The sequence below is a fragment of the Vombatus ursinus genome, unplaced genomic scaffold (assembly GCF_900497805.2).
Source record: "Vombatus ursinus unplaced genomic scaffold, bare-nosed wombat genome assembly UNPS02014781.1, whole genome shotgun sequence".
In the NCBI taxonomy this organism is placed as follows: Eukaryota; Metazoa; Chordata; class Mammalia; order Diprotodontia; family Vombatidae; genus Vombatus; species Vombatus ursinus.
In genome coordinates this window covers 2,270,112-2,291,569 of record NW_020954559.1, presented here as the reverse complement: position 1 = coordinate 2,291,569, position 21,458 = coordinate 2,270,112, and positions in this window count along the sequence as shown.

The following is a 21,458-nucleotide window of genomic DNA, read 5'->3' as shown; positions in this document are numbered from 1 at the left end:
TTTGGAGACTATCCAGTATAATCACCTCATGTAAATAATGAAGCCACTGAAGTCTAGAGATGCTTACAGTATTATGACTGAAAATGTGAGGTATACACAATTACATGATAAGATCCCTTCCTTCATAGGTCTATCTATCTATCTATCTATCTATCTATCTATCTATCTATCTATCTATCTATCTATCTATTTATCTATCTATCTATCTAAATGTATAACACTATGCTTAATTGATAAAATGAGGAGGATTTCAAAGAAAGAAAAAAGTCTATATGATCTAGAATGATGCAAGGAAGGCTTCTGGAAGGAAAAAGAACTTGAGGTGATCTGGCAAGTGATGATGAGAATTAAATCCAAAGAAGAAGGATGTAAATATATAGGGAACTGAGCCAAATTTATAAAAATAAATGCCATTCCTCATTTGATAAATTGCCAAAGGATAGGAAAAAACATTTTTCAGAAGAAATCCTTTTTTTCTCACACCTTTATTTTTTGAGATTATCTTAATATAATTGTCTCACTTCCATTTCCTGTCTATGTAGACTCTGTCTAGCTGCCCCAATAATAATAAAGTTCTTAGGAGTTACAGATATCTGGGGGCTGGAGTCAAGATGGCAGAGAAACAACCAGAACTCACCTGAGTTCTCCAAACTTCCCTCCCAAACAACCTTAAATAATGTCTCAAAATGAATTTTGGAGCATCAGGATCCACAAAAGGATGAGGTGAAACAATTTTATAGCCCAACACAACTTAGAAGGTTGGCAGGATAGTTCTGTCACACCAAGGTGAGAGTGGAACACAGTCCAGTGTAGGCTGTACCAAGACAGACCACACCCCAGCAAACCATCAGCAGGCTTTGGGAAAGACTTAATCAGTATTGGGGGTGCTCCTTTAGCAAGTTATTAATTCTTTTCAGAATTTTCTTACCTTTCTCTCACTTGTTTTCCCAGTTTTTCCTCTGCCACTTATCTCTTTCTGTAACTCCTCCTAGGATTATTGTTGGGCTTTTGTCCAATTTCCATTCTTCTTTGAGACCTTGCTTAGAGTCATTTTCACTTTGTTGACTTCATCTGAGTTTGTGTCTTGATCTTCCCTACCTTGTAGTAGCTTCTTATAATCAAGTTACTTTTCTGTTGCTTGCTCTTTTTTTCTAGGTTATTTCTTGACTTTCAACTTTATGTTGAAGTTTGGTTATGTTCACCTAAGGGTGGGGATATGCTTTTCCAAGCTTCTGACTTCTTCATGCTGCTATTTTCTGAGCTAGTTCTGTGGGCATAAAAAATTTTGATGTTTCCAAAGTGGTGTGATCTGGAAAGAGTTGCAACCACTGGTCTCTTAGTCAGCACTCTGGTTTTTACCTAGGAAGGAGCCCTGCTCCCCTGTAGTCACAAAGGCTAGTTCTCAGAACTCTAGAACTGGGACTGTTTTTCCCCTGTGAGTGAACACAAGCAGTATTCTCTACCCTGGAACTGAGACAAGGTAGCTGCAAGAGGTAGTACTCTCTTCCTTGGAACTGTGACCAGGGCCCCTCTTTCCCTATGAGTGATATCAAGCACCCATCCCTGACCTGTTACTGAGTCCCAGAATTTCATATGTCAATGCAAAAAGCTCTTTTTCCCAATGTCAACTCACGGTTTCCTGTAATCCTGTTTTCAGGGTAGTTATCTGACCACTTTACCATTTCTGGAATGAATATCTCTCTGACCCCTAAGCCAGCATGTGAATCCATTTTAAACTAAGAAGGGAGCTAAGGTTAGATTAATAGTCTTGGATCCAGCTCAAACTTGTCCTGAGACTCCATAATGGGAAAAAAGCAAAACCAGAAATGAGCAGGAGGTGTGTGGCACTGACTCAGAGGGTGATAAAACTTGCAGCTAAGCAATTAGGGCAGGGACCACAGGCCAAGAGAGAGCCTTTAGTTTTATCACTCTGAAACTGCAAAACATTCAAGTTAGTCAAAATTAGCTGAGACTTATAGAAATCTATTTGAACTACAATCAGGGGCAAGACTACAGTTGGATTATGTAGACTAACCAAGGCTGGGAGATTACAAAGCCAGAACAGGAGGGCAATCTGACTTTGCCATAGATCAAACAGCCTAAGGCCCTCAAAAGTCTCAGGTCCCAGTCTGAGTCACCTATGAGATCCTTGAAGAAAACATCACTTAATACCCACAGAAAGTAGCAGCAGTGCAGCAGACAAGGCAAACCAGGACCAATCAAAGCTTGGACCTTCCCTACAGAAGTGCTTAGAGAGACTGCTGGGAGCCAAGATGGCATAGTAAGGAGTAAATCAGCATAACTGTCCCATATTCCCCTCCAAACAACCATAAAATAGTGTCCCAAAACAAATACTGGAACAGGAGAACCAGCAAAGAGATGGGGTGAAATAATCTTTGAGCCCAAGAAACTTTGAGGATTGGCAGGAAAGGTCTTTCTCACTCAGGTAAAATGGGAGCACAGTCAAAACAGGAAGCATCCTAGCAAACCCCATCTCAACAAATCTATGATAGATTCTGAGTCCCAGTGCAGTGGAGCAGGCAAAAGCTAAGACATTGACATGCTCACCCCAATGTGCCTCAGCATAGCCAGGGGAATGGGCAGACTCTAGTTCTGAGAACTACCACATACTGCAGCATAGGCATGGAAAAACAGGCAACTTCAAGTTGCCAGAACTCCATGTGCTTCAGTAAATCACCAGGGAAATGCAGAAACACCCCACCACCCTCAGCACATTCCAGACACCACCACTAGGACCCTGGTTTAGCACCAAGTAAGCTGCCAGCCTCATAAGATCTCCAGAAGTGCTAGCCACCCTGCACCCTAATCCCTAAGCACAGCAACAGATGCAAAAGTCCCTCATGGGCCTCCAGGCAACATAAGTATAGCACCATGTAAACAGCCAGGCCTCTGACACAAAAGGTCTGAGAAAATTCCCCTCCTTCTGTGGGAGCAGAGATCAAATTTAAAAGGAAGGAAAAAGACCAAAAAAGAGGAGCAAACAACAACAACAAAAAGAATATGACCATAGAAAGTTATTATGGTGACAGGGAAGATCAAGACAAAGATTCAAAAGAGGACAACAATGTCAAAACACCTATGGACAAAACCCAAAAGAAAAATGAGAAGTAGTCTTGAGCCCAGAAAGAGCTCATAGAAGCACAAAAAAAAATTTAAAAATTAAAAATCTTATGTGAAGTGGAAGAAAAATGAGAAAAAGAAATGAGAATGATGCAAGAGAATTATGAAAAAAGAGTCAACAACTTGGAAAAAGAAAAAAATTGCTTAAAAAGTAGAATTGGTCAAAAAGAAAAGAAGATACAAAAATACAATGAAGGAAACAACTCCTTAAAAAGTAAAATTGGTCAAATGGAAAAGAAATTACAAAAGCTAATTTAGGAAAACAACTCCTTAAATGTTAGAATTGGGCTAGTGGAAGCTAATGACTTTATGAGATATCAAGAATCAATCAAACAAAATCAAAAGAATGAAAAAAATTTAAGAAAATGTAAAATACCTCCTGGAAAAAACAACAGACCTGGAAAATAGATCCAGAAGGGACAATGTCAGAATTATCAGACTAACTGAAATCCATAATCTAAAGGAAGACTTGCATAGTATCTTTCAAGAAATTATCAAAAACAACGGCCCTGATATCCTGGAAACAGAGGGCAAAATAGGCATTAAAATAATCTCCCAATCACCCCAGGAAAGAAATCCCCAAATAAATACTCCAAAGAACATTATAGCCAAATTTTAGAACTATTAGGTCATGAAAAAAATATTGCAAGTGACCAGAAAGAAACAATTCATATATCAGGGAGTAGCAATCATCACGACACTGGACTTAGCAGTTACAACATTAGAAGATCAGAGGTCATGAAACAGGATATTCCAGCAGGCAAAGGAGCCAGGACTACAACCAAGAAAAATTAAGAATAATACTTTAAGGGGGTGAAAAAGGTCATTCAATGAAATAGAAGGATTTCAAGTTTTCATAAGACCAGAATTAAGAGCTGATTTTACAGGGAGAAAATCAATAAGATAGATAAGCCGTTGGTTAATTTGATTAAAAAAAGAAAGAAAGAAAACCACACATTCAGTACCACAAATTAAAAGGATGAAATCACCACCAATGAAGAATAAATTGATCATTAGGAAATATTTTGCCCAATTATATGCCAATAAATTTGAAATCTGAGCAAACTCTATGAATATTTATGAAAATATAAATTATCCAGATTAACAGATAAGGAAATAGAATGCCTAATTAACCCCATCTTAGAAAAAGAAACTCAACAAGTCATTAATGAAGTCACTAGGAAAAAAATTCCCAGGTCCAGATGGGTTCACAAGTGACTTCTACCAAGCATTTAAAGAACAATTAATTCCAATACTACAGAAACTATTTGGAAAATTAGGCAAAGAAGGAGTCCTACATAAACTTCTTTTATGACACAAATATGGCACTGATACCTAAACCAGGAAGAGCTAAAAGAGAAAAAGAAAATTATAGACCAATTCCGTAATAAATACTGATGCAAAAATTTTGAACAAATTACAAGAATAGTGATTCCAGCACTATCACAAGGATTATACACTATGACCAGGTGGGATTTATACCAGGGATGAATGTTTGGTTCAATATTAATAAAACTTTCAACACAATTGATCATATCAATAACAAAACCAACAGAAATCATATTATCTCAATAGATGCTGAGAAAATTTTTTACAAAACACAGCTCCCATTCCTATTAAAAATAATAGAGAATATAGGAATAAAGGGAGCATTCCTTTCAAATGATAAGCAGTATCTATCCAAAACCATTAGCAAGCATTATCTGTAATGGGGATAACCTAGAAACCTTCTCAATAAGAGCACTATTTTTAAATACAGTATTAGAAATGTTAGCTATAGCAATATGAGAAGAAAAATAAATAAAAGGAATTAGAATAGGCAATAAGGAAACAAAGGTATTACTCTTTGCAGATGAAATGATGGTATACTTAGACAATCCCAGAGAATCAACTAAAAAACTATTTAAAATAATTAACAACTTTAACAAAGTTGCAGGATATAAAATAAACCCACATTTCTATGTATTACCAACAAAGCTCAGCAGCAAGAGCTAGAAAGAGAAATTCTATTTAAAATAACTGTAGGCAATATAAAATATTTGAAAGTCTACCTGTCAAGACAAATCCAGGACCCACATAAACACAATTATAAAATACTTTTTATGGAAATAAAGTCAAGTTTAAACAATTGGAGAAACAGAAATTGCTTATGGGTAAGCCGAGCTGATATAATAAAAATAACAATTCTGCCTAAGTTAATTTACTTATTTAATGCAATACCAACCAAACTATCAAGAAATTATTTGATTGGAATAGAAAAAAAATAACAACAAAATTCATCTGGAAAAACAAAAGGTCAAGAATATCAAGGGAATTAAGGAAAAAAATACAAAGGAAGTTGTCTGAGCAACATCAAATCTCAAACTTTATTATAAATCAGTAATCATCAAAATTATCTGGTACTTGCTAAGAAACAGAGTGGAATAGATTATGTATACAATACACAGTACTCAATGACCATAGTAACCTAATGTTTGATAAACTCAAAGACCCCAGCTTTTGGGATAAGAACTTACTATCTAAGAAAAACTACTGGGAAAACTGGAAAAACAATTGGATAAAAACTAGGCATAGACTAACATCTCACACCTCAACCAAGATGAGACCAAAATTTGTCCATTATTTATTTTATTATTTAATATTTTATTTTTCCCCAATTACCTGTAAAAACAATTTTAACATTCTTTCTTTTTTTTTTAATTTTGAGGTCCAAATTCACTCCCTCCCTCTCATCCCCCCGTATTGGGAAGTCAAGTAATTTGATATTGGTTATACAAATGTGGTCATGCAAAACACATTTCCATGTAAGTCATTCTGTGAAAGAAAACACAGACAAAAAACCCCTGAGAAAAATAAAGTAAGGCATAGCACACCAATATCTTACACCATATAGCAAGATAAGGTGGAAATGGGCACACAATTTTAAATAAAATGTGATACTATAAGCAAATTAGGAGAGCAAGGAATAGTTTGCCCGTCAGATCTATGGACAATGGAAGAATGTATGACCAAATAAGAGATAGAGAACATTATAAAATACAAAATGGATAATGTTGGTTACATTAAAAAGTTTTTGTACATAAAAAAGCCAATGCAACCAAGATTAGAAGGGAATCAGAAAGCTGGGAAACAATTTTTACAGCCAGTGTCTCTGATAAAGACCTTATTTCTAAAATATATGGAGAACTGATTCAAATTTATAAGAATACAAGTCATTCCCCATTTGATAAATGGTCAAAGGATATGAACAGGCAGTTTTCAGAGGAAGAAATTAAAGTTATCTATAGTTACATAAAAAATGCTCTAAATCCTTATTTATTAGAGAAATGCAAATTAAAACAACTCTGAGGTAACGCATCACACTTATCAAATTGGCTAACGTGACAAAACATGAAATTGATAAATGTTGAGAAGATGTTTGAAAATTGGACCACTAGTGCATTGTTGGTGGATTTGTGAACTGACCCAACCATTCTGGAGAACAATTTGAAACTATGCCCAAATGGCTATAAAACTGCGCATACCCTTTGATCCAACAATACCACTACTAGTTCTGTATACCAAAGAGATCATAAAAGGGAAAATAGACCCATATGTACAAAAATATTTATAGCAGTTCTTTTTGTGATGGCAAAGAACTGAAAATTGGGGGATGCCCATTATTTGGGGAATGATTGAACAAGTAATGGAATATCATTGAGCAATGAGAAATGATGAATGGTGGATTTCAGAAAAACCTGAAAACATGTATATGAACTAATGCTGAGTGAAGTGAACTGAACCAAGAGAACATCATACACAGTAATAGCAACATTGTGCAATGACCAGCTTTGCTACACTTAGCTCTTCTCAGCAATGCAATGATTTAAGACAATTCCAAAAAAGTCCTGATGAAAAATGCTATCCATATCTAGAGTAAGAACTATGGAGTCTGAGTGTATGTTGAAGCATTACTTTCTCTCTCTCTCTCTCTCTCTCTCTTTTGTTTCTTATGGTTTTCCCCCTTTGTTTTGGTTCTTCTTTCACAACATGACTAACATGGAAATATGTTTAATATGATTGCATTTGTATAGCCTATATCAGATTGCATGCTGTCTTGAAGAGGTAGGAGCAGAAGGACGGGGGGATTACAACTCAAAATCTTATAAAAGTGAATATTGAAAACTAAAAATAAATTAATTAAATAAAAAAGTATCTTTTATCTGCATTCAGGTTCTACCAATTCTTTCTCTGGAGATGGATAGCACCTTTCATAATATGTCCTACAGAATTGTCTTGGATCATTGTATTGTTGAGAATAGCTAAGTTATTCATAGTTATTCACACAATATTGCTGTTACTGTGTACAATATTCTCCTGATTCTGTTCATTTCATTTTGCATCAGTTCATGTAAGTCTTTCCATGTTTTTTTTTCTGAGAGCATCCTGCCTATCATTTCTTAAAGCACAATAGTATTCCATCACAACCCTACACAATAATTTGTTCAGCCATTCCCCAATTGATAGACTTTCCCTCAATTTCCAATTCTTTCCTATCACTAAAAGAGCTGCTATAAATATTTTTGTACACATATATTCTTTTCCTTTTTTATCTTTTTGTGATACAGATTCAGTAGTGATATTGCTTGTTCAGAGGGCATGCATAACATTATAGACCTTTGGACTTAGTTCCATATTGCTCTCCATAATGGTTGAATCAGTATACAACTTCACCAATAGCACATCAGTGGTTTAATTTTCCCACATCCCCTCCAACAGTTGTCATTTTTCTTTCTTGTCATATTAGCAATTCTGACAGGTGTGAGGTAGTAGCTCATTTGCATTTGTCTCATTAATAGTGATTTAGATTTTTTTCATATGACTGTATATAGCTTTGATTAATTTTCTGAAAACTGCCTGTTCATATCCTTTGACCATTCATCAGTTGAAGAATGGCACTTATTTCTATAAATTTGAATCTGTTTTCTCTATGTTTATGAAATGCAGTCTTCAGAAAAAACTCATTTTTATGCTTCCTTTGTATCTTGTATTTGAAAGTCATATTTTCTACTCAGTTCTAGTCTTTTCACCAGGAATGTTTGAAATTCCTATCTTTCATTGAATGTCTACTTTCCCCCCTGCAGGATTATATTCTGTTTTGCTGAGTAGGTGATTTTTGGTTGTAATCCTAGCTCTTTTGCCCTCTGGAATATCATATTTCAAGCCCTCCAATTCTTTAATGTGGACGTTGCTGGATTATGTTATATTGATTGTGACTCCATGATATTTGATTTGCTTCTTTTGGCCTGCTTGCAGTATTTTCTCCTTGATCTGGGAGGTCTGGAATTGGTCTATAATATTCCTGGAAGTTTTCATTTTGGGATCTCTGTCAGGAGGTGATCAGTGGATTCTTTCACTTTCTATTTTATCCTCCAGTTCTAGAATACCAGGGCAGTTTGCCTTGAAAATTTCTTGAAATATGATGTCTAGGATCTTTTGTTTAATTGTAAATTTCAGGTAGTCAATAATTCTTAAATTCTCCCTCCTGGATCTATTTTCCAAGTAAGTTGCTTTTCCAATGAAATATTTCACATTTTCTACTATTTTTTGTCAGTTTTTGATTTTGTTTATGTCTTCATGTCTCATAGTTATTAGCTTCCATATGCCCAATTCTAACTTTCAAGGAATTATTTTCTTCAGTAAGCTTTTGTACCTCCTTTTCCATTTGGTCAATTCTACTTTTTAAGGAGTTCTTCTCTTTAGTGATTTTTTGTATATCTTTTCCATTTGGCTAATTCTGCTTTTCAAAGCATTTTTCTCTTCATTAGATTTTTGTGCCTTTTTTAACCATTTGGCCTATTGTGTTTTTTAAGGTATTGTTTCTTGTGTCTCCTTTACCAAATCTTTGACTCTTTTTTCCCCCATTATTTTCTTGCATTGCTCTCACATCTTTCCAAATTTTCCTCTACCTCCCTTACTTCATTTTTGAAATCCTTTCTGAGCTTTTCCATGGCCTGAGACCAATTGATATTTTTCTTTGAAGCTTTGGATGCAGGAATTTTAACTTTGTTGTCTTCTTTAGAATATGTTTTGATCTTCCTTATCACCATAATAACTGTATATGGTCAGATTTTTATTCTGTTGTCTGCTAACTTTCCTGTCTATTTCTTGACTTGTAACTATGTTAAAGTGAAGCTCTGCTTCCCAAGTAGAGGTGGTACTGCCCCAAGGTTTATTTTGTTCATTTGTTTGTTTGTTTGTTTTGTTTGTTTGTTTGTTTTACTGTGGTTTTCAGACATAATTCTGGGGACCTGCAAGTTTTTGGCTCTTTCAAGATGGTATGATTTTGAGAGAGGATTTTTACTACTCTCCTATACAATGCACTCCTTTGTGAACAACCACAAGGACTCTTTTCCATCCTGGAACTGCGACCAGGGTCCCTGCTCTCTTGTAGCTATAGGTTCTACTGTGGAAGTGCTCCTCCTCACACTGGGACTAAGACCCAGGACTGCAATCAAGATCCAAATATAGGCAATGGGAACAGAGTCCCGTCCCTGGTGCCAGCAAAAGGACCCCTATAAATCTCCTTTTGACCTGTTGTCTGATTCTTTCACCATCTGTAAGCTGAGAGATCTGGAAATGACCACTTCTGCCATTGGCTGGCCTGGATTGTGCTGGACTGCACTTCTCTCTCATTTTGGTGCAATAGATCTTTCCTGCAGACCTTCTAGGTTGTCTTAGGCTGGAATATTGTTTCACTCCATCTTTTTGTGGGTTCTGCCACTCTAGAATTTGTTTAGAGCCATTGTTTAAAGGTATTTGGAGGGTTTGGGGGAGAGTTCAGATAAATCCCTCTCTTTACTCTGACATGTTGCTTCTACTTCTCCTGGGTGCACAGTTTTGACATTAAGGGTAAAATATAAACAAATCTGAAAAGCAAAAAAATTGTTTTCCTCTCAGGTCTAAGGGGAAAGGCAGAATTTATGACCAAAAAAGAGATACAAAGCATTACAAAATGTAAAAAAAAATATAATTTTGATTATATTAAATTAAAAATATTTTACACAAACAAAACCAAGGCAAACACGATTAGAAGGAAAGCAGAAACCTGGGAAACAATCTGAAACAAGGCTCTGAATGCAGATTGAAGTATATTTTTTCTCACTTGATTTACTTTTTTTCCATGTTTTTTTTTTCCTTTTGATCTATTTCTTCTTTCAAAGCTTTGACTAATATGGAAATATTACATGATAGCACATTTATAAGAGATTAAATTGCTTACCATTTTCAGATGAGGGGAGGAGAGGGAGAAAGGGAAGAAGAAAAATTTGGAACTCAAAATCTTGTAAAAAATGAATCCTAAGAACTGTCTTGATATGTAATTGGGAAAAAAATAATAAAATAATTTAAAAAAAAAGAAATGAACAGAGACTGGTCTATATCTAAAGGCCTGCTATTGAGGCAAAGTCTTTCATGACAAATAGGTAGTATGATACTAGAAACATCCAAGATACAAACATAAAAGAAAAGAATAACTTAAAATCTCTATAAGCAACAGCTAAAAGAAAAGTTCAGCTTGGACACAGCATTAGATATACTCCCAAGCAGAAATAAATCAGGAGTTTAAAATGATGCAATATGTAAAATTACCAAGCTACAGGAAAGAATTAGAAAAGAAAGAAGACATTTGGAGAACAGATTTGGAAGTAGAATTCACAACTTGTTAGAAGAGGCACAAACCTTACCCAAGTAAAGGAATACTTGAACATAAAATGGAGAAATAGAAGATGATAATGATATAAGACAATGAGAATTTTTTTTTCAAAAAAAAGTCAAAACAATTTTTAAAAAGACAAGAAACACAACTGTCCTGTAAGATAGGTAAAGGACAAATTATTTTAGAATCATTGGATTACTAGAAAGCCATGAATAGCAACAAAAAGTACCTGGACATCCTATTTAAAGAAATTATGAAAGAAGCCTCCCAAACTTATTAAATAAAGATTACAACATGTAAATATAAATCATCTCTTAATCTCTTCATGAAAGAAATAATGAAGCAAAAATTCCCAAGGATATATAACCATAATCCAGGGATTATAAGTATATATATATATATATATATACTCTAAGTAGCCAAAAAAGGAGAGTTCAAGTACCAAATAGCCACATTCAGAATTGTAAAAGATTTAACAAGCAACAGAACAAAGAAGTGAAGAGTTTGGATTATGCTATTTCAAAAGGCAAAATATTGCAACCAATAATAACTGAATATAGTGAGATAGGGATAAAATTGACCTTTAGCGAAATAGAAAAATTCTGTAAGTTCTTGATAAAAAAAAACAGAATTAAGCACAAATATTGAAATACTAATGGGGTATCAAGAAAAACATAAAAAAAGATAAGCACAAGTGGAATATTTTAAGATGCTATATATTGATCATGCTTATAGTCTAATGGGGGAGAAGACAAGTGACCCTTCAGAACCTCAGTGTCAAAGATGGAGTTAAATAAGAAAGAGGGCTTTTACTTGGTGATGAAGAACTGTAAAATAGGTGGTACCTATTAATAGAGAAATGGTTAAATACATTTTGGTATACAAATGTATAAAACAAAATTATGATGTAAGAAATATTGAAAGAAACCTGGGAAGACATTATGAACTGATACAAAGAGATAGAAACTGGAGAACAATTTATGTAATAGCAATAAGACTGTAAAAAAATCAAATAACTAAATGACATTAAGTCTGCTAACTGCAATGACAAACCATAACTCTAGTTGATTATTGAAAGAAAATACTATCCACCTCTTGACCAAGGGATAATGATCTTGAGATGCAAATTAAGCGTACAATTTTGGAAATAGCAAACGTGTGTATTTGTTTTGATTTCCTATGCTTATTTGTTACAAATATTTTATTTTTAAATTGGGGATGAGAGAGCTAAAGATAGTGTTGTAGCCCCAATGAAAACAAAAAGAAAATGAATGGACATCAATAAAAAGAAGAAAAACACATTTAATTTGCATTAGGATGAGGGAGAGGGGAAGAGTTCAAACATGATTCTTCCCATGCCTCTAGATGGAAATAATGAAAAATGAACAAACAAAAAACTATGATGCCAAAGGAGATATGAAAGGTCCTCCACAGGCTGCATCTATATGAATATAGCCAACAAAATGTCAGCAAAGAAGAACAAAATACGTGGCTAAATTCTTCAAATTTTCTTATGGAATGGAGCAGTCTATTATGGCAATTAAGGTGCCTCTATGTATTGACCTATTTATCTATTTAGATTATTCAATTAAATGGTACAAACCATTTAATTATCATATCGTCCTTAAAACCAACCATCCATTAAAAAAAAATCCGTCCTTAAAGCAAACACAAACACAACAACAAACTACTTCACTGAATGATACTATACCTTGAATCATTTCGTATAACTCCTGGGTAATACTACTCTGCATGTGTTTTTGTTTGTTCGTTGTTGTTTTATTCATTGTTGTTGCGGTTGTTATTATTCTTTGGCTCTCAATTACCTCATCTATAAAGTGAGAATGTTGGATTAGATGGTCTCTAAGGTACTTTAAACTCCAGCTTTCTAAGATCTCTAGAATACATTTCAAGTGTGAATTCTCCTTAGAACCTTATGCATCCATTTCCCAATATTTATATGAATAGGCAACATTATTTTCATTGATTTCATCCTCAGGGTAAGTGTTGATATTTCATTCTTCTCATATTTTCTAATTGGCATGTATATAGGAAAAGTCCTGGTAAAAGTCACTATCTTCCTTGTCTGTTCATATTCAGAGTTGTACATCATATTGCTTGGGTGGAGAACTTATTATTTTACTTGAATAAAAGTATTAAGACATAAATATGTCCCCTTAAGAATTCCCCAATGAATCTTCACAAGGAAAACTATTTCCTATCATCACTTGGTCATAATATTGGATATTTAGGAATGACAAAAAAATAGATAATTTCCAAATGTAAGAGGTAAAATGCTTTGAAAACAGACATCTAGTTTGGGAAAGGTAAAGCATTTGAGAAGAACATGAAGCACACATAGTCTCTATCATTCTATCTCCTAGTGATGTCACGCCAAAGATGCTTTCAGTGGGGATACATGTCCAAATAACCATCCATCCTTAAAAACAAACAAATTACCACCATCAACAACAAAGCTATACTATGCCCCAATCTATTGCTCTATGCATCTTTTCCATCTATCCAAATTTATAGAAAAAGCTATCTGAGCCTAATTCCTCTACTTCCCCTTTCATCACTAAACAATACCTTTCGCAGCCTAGCTTTTTACTTTACCATACAATTGAAATGGCTCCTTCTAAATTTACCAAGGATCTCTTGATTGCTAAATCTGATGAATTTTCTTCAGTCCTTATCTTTCCCAGGCTGTCTACTGTGTTTGATCTAGATGATGACCTTCTCCTCCTGAATATTTGGGCACTGATCTCCTGGGCCCTTTATCTGTCCCAGGTCTTCTTTACTCTTTACACACTTTTTTTTTCACTAATATCATCAGCTAACAAAAGGTTAATTATCACCTCTATGCTGATGACTAATAGACCTCTAACTCCAAGCCTAGTATCTCACCTTAGTTTTAATTACACATCCACAACTGCCTACTTGTCATTTTAAAATGAATGCCTATAAGATATCTCAAACTCCACATGTCCCAGAAAGAATTCATCATCTTCCCCACTCCCCACCAATGCATCCCTCTTCCAGACTTCCCTATTACTGTCAAAAGTACCACTCAAGTTTCCCAGATGAATGATCCTGGCATTAATCTTGGTTCTGTAATCCCTCTATCAAATCCCTTGTCATTATCACCTTCACAAAATCTCTTGCTTCCAAATTCATTCTATTCATGCAACTATCAACTTAGTTAAAGCTCTTCCTGCTTCTCTTCTGTTTTATTGTAAAGGCTGATTGCTTTTCTAATTGATTTCCCTGCCTCAAGACTTTTACCCATTGTACTGTATCTGCTGTACTACCACCAATCTGATTTTCTTTAAACTCAGATTTGACCGAATGGCTCCTATAATAGCATCCTTTTGCCTTTAATATAAAATATGAACTTTCCTATAGAGCTTTTAAAGTTCTTCATAACCTTGTACCAACCTATCTTTTCAGCTTCATTATATATACTCCCTATTCCATACTGTGATCCAGTCACTTTAGCCTTTTCTCTCTTCATCACAGAAAATACTCCATTTCTTGATTTCATATCTTTTCATGGACTGTCCTCATCTCTGCCTCATAAAACTCTATTCCTCTTTCAAAGTGCTGCTCAAATACTCTCTTTTATATGTTTTGTATTATTCCTTCAACTACTAGTATCTTTCCTTCATATATATATATATGCATATATAATTTTAAATACTCTGTTATTTCTATATTTCTTATATACTTACTTATATATCTCCTTAAAATTTCCCTCATAAGAATGTAAGCTACTATATTGAATTTGTATACCCAGCACAGAACATTTCATGATGTATTGTTGTTGCTGTTGTTGTTATTGTCATTCAGTTGTTTTCACTTGTGTCTGACTCTTGGTAACTCCATTTAAGATTTTCTTGGCAAAGATGCTGGAGGAGTTTGCCATTTCCTTCTCCAGTTCATTTTATAGATGAGGAAACTGAGGTAAAGAGAGTTAAGTAACTTTCCCAGGGTCACACAGCTAGTATGTGTCTGAGGCTGAACTTGAACTCAGTCTTCCTGACTCCAGGCCCAGCACTCTATCCACTGAGCCTCAGACACTTACTAACTGTGTGACCCTAGGCAAGTCACAAAATCCATTTGCCTTAATCCACTAGAGATGCAAATGGCAAACCATTCCAGTATTCTCGCCAAGAAAATCCCATGAACAGTAGGGTCCATGGGGTAACAAAGAATCAGACAGGACTGAACAACTGAACAGCAATAACAAAATACGTAAGAGAAATAAGGCAAAGCGGTTGAGTGACTTGCCCACAGGAACACAGCTAATTAGTGACAAAGACAGACCTAAATTATTTACCAGTCATGGAAAGGCATGTTGAAATTAGGTCTCCTGATTACTAATCCCTACTCTTTCCATTGCAATATACTTCCTTCTCCAAGTATAGGTCCCTTCTAGTAGATGTTTCATTAGCTTTTTCTTTTTTTAGATATGTATGCATGGTTGTCGCTTTGTTGTTGTGATTGTTTTCTGCTATGTATTCTGTAACATTAAAAGCTCACTATGACTATAATTGTGTTGATCTAGGCTGCTATTCAATGGTATGAAAGTTAGTTGGAAAAAACATCATTTTCATGAGGTTTCATTTTGTGACAGCAATGGTCATATGGATGCATACTCCAACTGAAACTAAGGTTACTAAGAAAATGTAATTTTAGTGAGATGAAACTGTAGTAAGTCATATTCTATACACTGATAGTTCCCTGTATTGCTGGACTTAATGCAATAAGCATTTAATTGTTTATTCTATGTTTTTAAATTCTGGCCATTTAAAGAGCTGATACTATTCCAAGGAAACATATAAAAGTTATAGCTATGAAAGATCATACTTCAGTAACTATTTAAAAATTGCAGTAGCTGTTGCTGTGGAGTAGTCAAACATTTGAAGTACCATTCAAGCCAACAATGAAACAGATCAGTCACATCCAAACATAAATGTAAGTGATCAAAAATTAAAAAAAAAACCAAGAACTGATAAATCGATGGTATAAAATAGCAAAATTTAGCTTCAGAAAACAAGCAAAGTCATCCAAAGGACCAGGCATTATAGGTTTCTTGATGTTTGAAGAACAGTCAGAAGGCCATTAAAAAAAGAAACTTCTATTGGTAAAAATAAACATCCCCTTTCCCCCTAAAAATATCCCTCTTGTCATCAACAAGACAATACATAATTGTCACACTGGATCTCAGAAAAGGCTAATTTTTATGAATGAAACTCCATTGTCAAATAAGCCTGTAAAATCTGGACATCTTCAGTGAGCTATAAAAATCCCTTTCTGAATTTTTTTGTTGTTTATTTGTTTTTACTTTCTATGGAATTGTAAATCTTACCCTTATGGAGGAATTGATAGATTCAGATAAATGCATACTGAGAAAAAGACATTTTCTAGAATTATAGATATTCTCAGAAAGAGATATAGTCTTGCATTATGTCAGACATAATAAAAATTTTTTAAAATTGTTCTAAGAGATAGAGTTATGATTTATTTTAATTGCTTGTGAACTCACTTTTTATAAACCCTACCGGACTATGATCAAGGTTAGATTTTGAAAGATTGATTTTTCATCAAAAAATACTCTTAATATCCAATGTGATAAAAGTTTTAAGATGAAGAATTAAATATGTGTCAAAATTTTGTGAACTCAATGTCAAATTACATAAAATAAGTGATTGCAGCCAAAAGGGTGCACATTGTATATTGATTTTTAAAATGTTTTACTGAATCAATAATTTAATCATTTTGCTTAATTTCTTCAAGATTTTCATTTTCATTCCATTTATGTCTTAGTAAGTAGTCTTCCCAAATTGCTATCACACACATGTAAGAATCAGTATTAGATTACCTACCTTCTGATAAAGAGACTCATTGACTCTTGTTCATCCGGTTCTTATATTTAAAAAAAAAAATAACTTTTTAGAGCCATCCCTGAAGCCTCTAGAGATTGGTAGGACTTGCCATGTTTTCTGCTCCATTGGTACTGCCTTCAAGAACCCTGGGTAATCATGCATTCTTCAGTCACTAAAATAGAACTATAATTGAGGAGGAGGAAGCTTAGTTTAAATTCTTTTATGTGATAAATATATTGAATATACTCTGTTTCACACAGTTTCTCTTTCCTTTGCCCTTTATAGTTGGTGCTACCAGATTTTACATGGACTATTGTCATTAAAATACTCTAAGGACCTATGAAAAACCACCATAATCATTTATAAAGAGCAGGAGCTATAGTTAATGAGTGATATTTATAGAGGCAAAGTAGCAGACAAAATTGAAAAGCGTTATCTGTTAGGGAAAGACCATATTCTTTATTCTCCACAGTATGATAACTCCACATTGGCAAATGAATATTTCATTTCAAATTAGATGACTATTATGCTTTATATGCACATGAAAAGCTGTGCTTAGATGATGTCTTTCTAAACATGATTTTTCTCTTTTCATCTATCTAGAAGAGCCAATGAATATCCCCATGAAAAATCAAATTTGTAGCAATTTTGATAGAGATTATTAACCAGATAATATTTCACACTTATTTTATTCACTCGACTGTGGGTCATTAGTCAACTATCCACATTTGCACAAGTTGGGCACTATTATTCTTGTTTTACTAGAAAAGAAAATGATACAGTTAGGTTAAATGGTCTTTGTCAAAGCATGTCAAACTTGGTTCCAGAGGCTTAATTATCTAAATCAATAGGTATTGCACTGGTATAATGTTTTTCTGGGGGAACTGAATGGTCAAAATAAAACAACCTTCTGCTCCCAGAGGAAAAATTAAACCATTAATTTTTTTCCACCAAATACTTACCAAATGTCCACTATGTGAGAATTATTATAGGGAAGATATCAGATAGAGAGATAGGGATATGTGTATGCATATGCACAAATTTATACATATCTACACATATAAGTACATTTTATAATTATAAGTATAGAAGAGAAAAAATATATATTGAAGACATTGTCCTACATAAATTGGAAAGGTGAAAGACTAGAGTTCTAACTGAATCCACTTAGAAGTTATAGCAGCTTTGTTGCCTATTAAAAGCGTAACCTTCTTTATCTTAATTCACCAACTTTCAATGTTGGAAAAACAGCATGCTTAATTGGGTATATACATTGAGTATGTCACCATTTATTACTTGAATAAACAGACTTGCAAATGCTTTGTAGGAATTCATCAATTCAAAGAGTTGATCCTTCAAGATATCCTTGATTCTGGAGCTAATTTTATAAGGTATAAATCTTTATCTCCTACCTATGGGGATAAGTCTATGCTTCATCTTAAGTATAGTTGATCTCATTAATGTGAAGAAATCTATAAAATCAATTGGACTATAAAAACACATTTTATGACTTCCCAACTATAAAACCTTAAAAAGCTTTAATGTCATTTTTAGCTCCAATAGCCAGACAACACTACAAATAGAACATTGTAGATGGGTTACAGTGTTCTATGTAGTTGCCTGGAACACTTTTAAAGTCCCCTCAAAGTTTTGTTTTCTGTTTTTTGCTTGTTTTTTTGTTGTTGGTGTGTTTTTTTTTGGTTGTTTGGTTTTTTTTGTTTTTTTTTTTTTTTTTTAAGAAAAAGCAGTGCTACAGGGTAGATCTGGTATATTTTGTATATATCCATAGTTACCAAAACAAATTTTTTTCTTTTATTTGTAACACTCTGTGTTAGAGCTATTGGATGCCATGCTTTCTTTTTAAAGTGCATTTTTAGCAATGGGTTTGTACCAAGTAATAGTCATTTTAGTATAATTGTTCATGACATAGTCAATAAATGATAGAAATTAAAAAAAAAACAAAGGTATAACAGCTGGGTTGCAGGATCGTAGATCAAGAGCTGGAAAGGACTTTAAAAGCTATCTAATTTCCCCCTGCTTTTACAGATAAGAAAAGTCACTCTTACAAGAATCAGAGGTAGGATTTGAAGTAAGGTCCTCTAACTCCAGTGCCAACATCCTAAAAATTGTTTCAGAGGATCATAAATTTAGAGCTCTGAGAGGACAATGGGGACCATCAAGTTTGACCCTCTCATTTTAAAGTTGAGAAAGCTGAGATAATAAGAAATTAAGTCACAACCAAGATCATTCATCTATTGAGTGCTTCAGACAGGATTTGTCCAAAGGTTATTTTTTCAAAGTCAGTCCTCTGTCCACTATACAATTCTGCCATATTTGCCCAGATATGGATTAATAAGGATTAATTAATTCAAACTAATCTAAGTCAGGAAGCACTTGTTAAATGGGGCCACATGCAAAGTGTTATGCTTAGTTAGCAATGGATATTCAAAGATATAATAGGAAAAAATATAGTCCCTCTCCTTATAGGAGTATTTTGAAAAGTAAATAGATAAGAATTTACATGATAACTTGTATAGGTACAAATAGGGGTGATGGTGATAAAAAGCAAAGTGACAGATTCAAGAATAATTGAGAAGACAGAGTTTTTAAAGTGAATAAATATTGGAGGAGAGTAAAGGGACAAAGATTAATTTAAAATTTCAAAAATGGTGTCATGATTATTAATAGCAATAGGAAACAGGGGGAAAAAAGCTGCTTTGATAGCATTAGATGTAGGGGGATGTAATGATTTCACATTGTGTTTTATGTGCAGGTTGTCTAAGTAGATGGAAATCACCAACACTATCCATTTCCTATGCCTTAATGAAGTTCTCCCTTAAAACATGAAGTTTGCTATTTTATTTTGGCAATATCAGGAGTTCATGTTTCAGTGCTGGCTACTGTCTTATCCACTGGATTTAGTGTTTATCAATTCCCTAATCTGGCACTGAGTATTCTAAGGCCAAAGTGTTATGAATTAATTCAGGCCACAGCCTTTGACCAATAACTAGGTATCTCCTGTATGAAGATTTCAGTGAAGGCTTGCATTTTCAGGACTGCTCATCCACTTTTGGTATCCACCTGCCACCCAACTCTTACCTGTGGCTCCAAGAAGCTACAGCATGAGCAGTGGACACACTCCAGTAAAATCATCTCAACAAATGGGTTAACCCAGATTGAGGGTAACCAACAGGTCTCTAAACCCTTGGTGAGATAGGAAGATTTCTAGCTCAAGCATGTGAAGATTTCCTCTGGCAGAATGGGTGGATGAGAAGATTTGTTCCAGCTTCCATGATGGTGGCTGAAAGAGAAGCTGTGGAGTGCTTGATCACACATCGAAGACTACAAGGTCATTCCCTATATCCCTGGGCATTGCCAGTCATCTTGATTTTTGTCCTGCCACTCAACTTTGATGATGACTCTGAAAGAGAGAGTGAAGTTGTTGACTTTGTGCATCTCTGCTTTACTTAAAGACTTTGTGCATCTTTGCTTTACTTAAATCCAATTCACCTACAAGTCAAGATATCACCTGTGATGTCATTGGTCCTTTTTTTCCAAAATGAAGGATGAAAAACAACAGGTATCTGTTATAACATGATAAATGAATTATTTTCAGGTCTATAGTTGAAGGATGACAAGGAAATGAATGACAAGAAAAATTGGTTCAGATTCTCATGCCAGCTCTTCCCTACCACTTAACAGTAATTGCTCTCTAAATGAGTAACTTTGTTGTAAAATAGTTACAACAGGGAACAAAAGAACAACCCATGCATAGACTGATTTATTTAAGGCAATGCATCAAAGAATATTCTTTGTAGCCAGCATTGGCTTTAAGAAAGCAGGAGATGGAAATGTTGTGGTTTCCTGAATCTGTGTCTCTAGTTGGGTCTCCAGCATTAATGTGGGAAGCACAGAAATCTATAGTTTGAAATCAACTCGTAGGACTTTATTTCCTCCTTTCTGATGTATACCTTCATTGTTTCAATTTTCAATTTCTTGAGGGGATCCTAGGACAATGATTGGTTAAATGGAAAGTGATGTGTAAAATGTGAAATCAAAAAGTTTTAGAAATGTGGAAAGATCTCAATGGTTTAGGGAGGTAAAGAAAAAAATAGTTGAAAACTATAATGGAAATGGTAAGGAGATTTTTTTTATTAGTCTAGTATAAAGTAACCCAAGGGATTTCTTACTAAATAATTTGACCACTGACAAGGGAAATAGTCTTGAGCTATATTCTTTGTTGAAGAAACAACAGGTTTTTTTGCTTAAAGAAATTATAGCTTCCTTTGATATAATCCTTAGCAGACAATGCCATTCTATTCACAAAGGAAAATAACATTTGTAGTTATAAAAATCTGAATAATACATATATATTTGAGTAAAGGACCTTTTAGTAAAGCAACTACAAATTAGACATTGGTGGACGCATTATGCAAGTCATGATTTAGATGGCCCTATATATAAGACAGGGAGACTTCGGTTAAAAGGAAATAGAACTGTAGCTAATGAAAATAATTGAGGCTTGAAATATAAAGATAGGATTTGAGGTTATCTGCATAGAATTAATGAGTCCATAACAGCTGCCAAGTAGTAGCATAGTGAACACCAAGCTGCCAAGTAGAAGAGGAAGTAACTAGCTAAGGTAAAAAAGTGGTCAGAGAGCTATGAAGATGTTCAGGAGATTATGGTAGCTTGGAAGCCAAAGGAAAGTAGAATTAATTTCAAGACAGAAA